The sequence below is a fragment of the Eurosta solidaginis genome, chromosome 4, assembly GCF_040869045.1.
Source record: "Eurosta solidaginis isolate ZX-2024a chromosome 4, ASM4086904v1, whole genome shotgun sequence".
NCBI lineage: Eukaryota > Metazoa > Arthropoda > Insecta > Diptera > Tephritidae > Eurosta > Eurosta solidaginis.
Window position 1 is genome coordinate 103924241 of NC_090322.1, and position 6000 is coordinate 103930240.

Sequence of the window (6000 nt, forward strand, 5' to 3'; positions counted from 1 at the left end):
GAGTTCCTTCTGATCGTATATGCCGGTTCTTTTGCATTCTTTTACATGCATAAAGTGCCGTTGAAGCCTTCCTCACCCTCTCCTCCACGTTGAGCTTCCATGACAGCTTACTGTCTAGGATCATTCCTAGATTTTTTGTGCAAGGTTTCTCCCGTAGGGTCGCCCCTCCTAACTTATGCCTGGTCCAATTAGGGACCTTGTACCTCTTTGTAAACAAGACCATATGCAACGTCATCTGCGTAAACCGTAAGTTTTTCTGGTCCCTCGTAGAATCCCCTAAGCAGTTGGTTAATGACCAGCGTCCACAGCAGAGCTGATAGCATCCCTCCCTGCGGAGTGCCCCTGTCCACTAATTTCGTGGCCGCGTACAATCCCCATTGCGATGTAATCTTACTGCAGTTTAACATGTAGGATAAGGCTGGATGTACTTTAACGTAATTAAGACCATCAATAATCGCTCACTTAGAAAGCCCCGGCAATGCTTAAGAAGACTTCTAGAGCATATTCCTTATATTCCAGGGCTTTTTCTATGCTTATTACCACCCTATGCAATGCGGTGTCTACTGACTTGCCTTTGGTGTACGCCTGCTGTGTTGTGCAGAGCAGCTTTTCATCCATGTTGGACTTTATGTACACATCTATCAGCCTCTCAAAGGTTTTGAGCAGAAATGATGGTAAGCTATTGGGTCTATAATCTTTGGGATACACGTGACCGATCTTCCCCGCCTTTGGTAGGAAAGCTACACGAGCAGTTCTCCAAGAGTGCGGTACATGATTCAGTTTATGCACCCATCGAATATTATTTTAAGCCATCCCACGACCGCCCTACTTGAAACTTCTAGCATGGCCGGACATGTACCATCTGAGCCCGGCGATTTCACCACCACTACGAGGTCCTCAGTAGTGTAATTAGGCAGCATATATGAATGCAGCTGTTTCCTTACCATTACTACAGCTCGCACCCGTCCTTCCGTTTGCGCATAGTAAACGCCAAATCCGCGCGCGCTAAGTCCAGAAACCTTTCCACCCGATGGAAGCCACGGCTCCTGGATCAGCGCGTTAGGAGGAGGCGTTCTCTCGACGCCACTTTACTATGTTGGAGGTTTATCTGTAGGACTCGCAGCACCAATGGGCTGCTTGTCCCCCTCCAGCACTTTCATCGTGACGTCGTCGTCCTCCCCTAGCCCTTTTGGTTTAGAATGTTCGCAGCCCCCTTCAGCCTCTTGTACCTGGTGTGCCCGGTGTTCCTCTGTGCGACTCACAGCACCATCTGGCTGTTGGTCCCCTTCTAACACATTCGGAGTGACGTGGGCTACCTCCACCTGTCTTTTTTCCCTTAGGCTTTTGAGGTCCTTTTCGACTTCGCCCACGTCCAGCGTGTTAGGACTTTAATACCAGCGACTTCTTTTCCTGAGTCGCATATAAATTTTGCCTGTACCTAAGGACATTTTTCCAAGCTGCGCGTACAATATATCCTCCGCCTGCTTGTTTATTTGGAAGATGTATAACTGACCTTCCTCCGTAGGCCGAGATACAGTAAATACCTTCCAATCCTGTGTCGGTATGTTCGGATTCTGATTCTGCAAAAGTCGCAGTGTATCCTCCGACTTCATCACGCATGATATCCATACCTTAACTTTTGGTACCTTGGGGATTTGCGCTTTATCCACCATCTCTAAACGCGCGTTCGTGCCCTGCCTTTGGAGGTTTGGAACCTCTTCCTCCACCCACCGCAAGCTCGCGATGTTGTCGCACGCTATCATCTTCATACCATTATACCATCCCCCGAATCAAAGGTTGGAAGGAGCTTACTTGGTTATTCCCGCATCATCTTAAGCATTAAGCTAATAAGCTCCTTTTCTACAGATCTCCACCTTTCACTAGTCATCTGTTCGAAAGGACTGCTACGATCAACCAGCGCCACAGTCAGTGACTGCTTTGCCACATCACTCATCTTCTCGGGAAAAGCCGGCGTCTTAGTGTTATTTCCCTTTGGCACCTACGAGAAAGCCGGAGTCTTAGCTCCCTTTAGCACCTCCGAGAAAGTCGGAGTCTTAGCGTTATCTCCCTTTGGCTTATCTCCTACTTCCATAGTTGGAACTTCCCTCTGACTCGCAGCCTTCGAGGTAGTTGCTACCTCGCTTTTGGGGCCCATAAGTCTTACAGCTTTGGGCCTACTTGTCTTGTCTATGGGACTGCCCTGCGTCGCGGCTCTGGGACTGGGCCCTTTCTGCCTCTTGAAAGCAGGCTTGTCGCCTTCCGCCGAACGTTGCCTTTTCATTCTGCCATTCGACGCTTCTTCCTCCTCATACCGGTTGCAGAACCGAGGGTTTCTCGCAGCAAACCTTTTGAACTGCCTTCGGCATACTTCTACCGCCTCATGAGCCCATGCCAAGCGCTCGATCTCCTCTTCTGTTGGGTCCACCACTGCTCCCAAGGGTTGTACAATTCTTAGTACTGCACGGTACTTCGAGAGTGCTCTTTGCTCCGTACCCTTCTCCACTCTTCTACTCCTTTTTCATTTGTGTGCTTCTCCAACACGGAGTTCATTGAATCAGCACTACTCTCGCTTCCCGAGTCCGACGCATCGCTTAATGCGTATTTGTCGTCCTTGGCTTGCGGCTCAGTCCTCTTCTTATTATCGTCCTTATGAAAATTAGGAAATGAGTCGTTCATCTTGGTCGTACGACCACCAGCCCGACAAGGCGGGCTCAGCGGTCCAGTATTATATACGGGGAAAGAACCGTCAGCCACAGCAGCGCCCCTCACTGTGGTAAGGCCATCAATACTGCCCGAGGTGGTCCGGTATCGGGAAGGCTCCGTTCGAATACAGCCGAATTTATCCCCTGGCTACAAATCGTCCAATAGGCACGGTCCGCATAACACCCTGGATTAGGGGGTTGGCAGTTCTTGGTCACCGACATCCCGCCGCCCTCCTATGAGGCGAAACGGCGTAGATGCCAGTCCTAAACAGCTCCTCCTAATAGCGGGCGCTATGGAGATCGGCTAAGCCCTCACACCAACGACGATTTTCGTTACAATTGCTAGTGCATGCTCTCCAAGATGTAGATCCTGATCGAAAGTCACACCCAAAATTTTAGGGTGTAAGACAGTCGGTAGGGTAATGCCATATGGTCGAAATTTGGCGCGGTCATGTTTTAAATAAGGTCACCGATGATTTGGTTGGTGACAATATCAGGTTTCGCGAGGCGACAAAACTGGAGAGATAGCTGTTTATTTTATTACAAAGCTCATCGATGTAGGAAACAATAGCATAGGCGTAGAAGCAATAGTGACTCCTGGTGGTAAAGGTAGCTATTGATATGTAGAAGTTAAGCAGAAGTTTGAATATGAGTTTTTTTAAGTTATAGCAAAAAAAGCGTTTTTTTTTTTTGATTTTATTAAATTTTATAAAATGTTTCTTCCTCTACAGTTCTATTTCGGTATTGGATGGTAAATATGGCTTTCGCATTTTCTCCATCAATAACTGTGAAAAGGTGGAAGAAATCTATGCGTGTAAATCTCAAACATATTATCTTGGTCGAGCGTTTCTTCAATAGCTCTCTAGTGGTGATGATGACAGCAGAGAAACCCAACTGTTTATAAATGTTACACTTCAAAAAGAATCAAAATATCTGCCATTGCGTCTACGGCTCAAATACCCACAGTATATGAATGAATCGATTGCACCTAATTGTCTGCCTAACGGATAGTATACATATTCATCAAATCGAAAATATTGCACCAAACGAACTGGGTCTGAATACTGAAACAGTACACATATTCAAAATCGATGAGGAGGCAGTGATGATGGTATAGGGTGAGTTGTTGAATAACATACGAAAACCACTTTAACCCATCTATATATTTGCATTACAGCTAAAGCTTTACAAACAGCAAAAATTGCTGGCGTCAAGCAATTGGAAAAGGCAGTGAAGCATTCATCACACCGTACGGATGATGTAAAGTTAGAAACTGCTGTTGTAACAGCTGCCACCGACACAACGGTCATCTCTACTTCGCCGAGTAGCGGCTCTTCCGACTATATATCGAAGACAGTATAATCATATCTTTTGCCAACACAGGTTAGCGCTGTGCTTGCACAGGAAAAGATTTCAATTGGAAAACAAAAACCAATTAAGAGAGTTTATTTATTATTAAAGTATTTACTTTTCTTTATATCAACAGTATTAATTTAAGTTGCAATATCACATACATATATAATAAGGGATGTGATACGATTGCTATCGGAATTAGATTTGAAACCAATCAATACTCCTGCTAAGGGTTGCAGAATTATTGCTTGAATTATTAGATTTAGAACAATAATAAGTCTGACTCAATTACAATTCGTACATTTTTAAGTTCATCAATTACGACAGCAATCGGATTCCACGACACCTTTGAATATTCTTGATCTGAAAAAAGAGTAAACCTAATCTGAATTTCTACTAAGCTTTAAGTTGTAGATTATTTAAATAATTGCAGTTTTTTCTGAAGCTTAAAATTATTTTCTGTTCGCTTAGAAAAGATTTCAATTGGAAAATAAAAACCAATAAGGCGAGTTTATTTATTAAAAAAATTCTTACTTTTCTTGTTTATCAACTGTATTAATTTAAGTTACAATTTCATGTACATATATAATAAGGTATGTCGTGATACGATTGCTGTTGGAATTAGATTTGAAACCAATCAATACTCCTGCTAGGGTTTCAGAATTATTGCTTGAATGATTAGATTTAGAACAATAATAAGTCTGACTCAATTACTAGTCCTACATTTTTTAATTCATATTTTACTTTATTACTTTCAAATCGGTTAGTTCGAAGGCAGATTAAACTAAGGTATTGTTCTCTTTATTTATTGATCACGTTAGATATAAAAAAATAATAAAATGCAAATAAATAACGGATGTGTTGAGGCTGATAAATACGAACTTTAATAATTGTTGATGTAGTTAAAAAATCTCGTAGCAATCTACCAACTATGACTTTCAAACGGTACGGTTGTGTTTATTTCTGCACCTCGAATTTTACATTTTAAAATGGTAAAACTATATTCAAATACTTTTTAAGAATAAATAATGTGTGAGACAGAGACTGAAAAAGCGGAATCAGAAGTTGGTTTCAAGAATATTATACCAAATAAAGTTTGATTTTTTAAATTTAATATATTTGCGAGAAAGTGACTCTAAATAAAGAAAGCAAAACGCATACACTTACAAAGTTTGATACATATATATACATATATTCATTCTATATAAAAAATGGAGAATAAATGCGACAAGTGCAAAAGTACAATACGTGGAGAAGTGTCAAAAATTCGTTGCGAAGGGGTGTGTGGGAAATATTATCATTTATCACCAAAATGCTCTGGCATAGACCAATACAGTGTTAATAAATTAGAAGAATGTGAAATGCTTAGATTTATGTGTACTGATTGTGTGCAGTATGTTCATAACGTAGATGACATTCTAAAAGATATGCAGATGGTAGTGAGCAAAAATGGCAAACAACCATCTGAGTACAGGAATGAATTTGATAATGCTCTCAAGAAACATGAAAGAGAAATAAAGCAAGTTTTAAAAGCAGTGGAAGTTGCATTTAGCGACAGAATTAAGGCAATGCAAAAAGCGGAAGAATCATGCGAAAAGAGTGTTGTAGAAGTGAACAAAATACGGGAAATTGCTGAAGGCTTTAAGCGAAGCAGCGAGCAGGTCTGTGATGAATTGAAAACAAACAAGGAAATAAACAAGGAGAATAAAAAAATGTGCAATGAAATAAAGAAAAATGTTAATAGTGTTGAAGCCAAAGTGTCATACGCAGCGATAACAAAAAATGATGGACAAAAAAAAAGAAGTGTTGCCAGACATTAGAAAGAATCATCCCTTAATTGTCGAGCCGAATAAAAGGCAAAATATAGAAATAAACAAAACTGACCTAAACTTGAAAGTTGATCCTAAAGGGCTGCAAATAACTAATATAGTAGCAAGGCAAAGCG

At 41.6% G+C, this 6000-nt stretch overlaps 1 pseudogene; it reads left to right on the forward strand.

Annotated features, from left to right (window-relative positions):
• Nucleotides 1-4827, forward strand: part of LOC137248637 (T-complex protein 1 subunit eta-like) — a 528633-nt pseudogene extending 523806 nt beyond the window's left edge.
• The last annotated feature ends 1173 nt before the right edge of the window (nucleotides 4828-6000 follow it).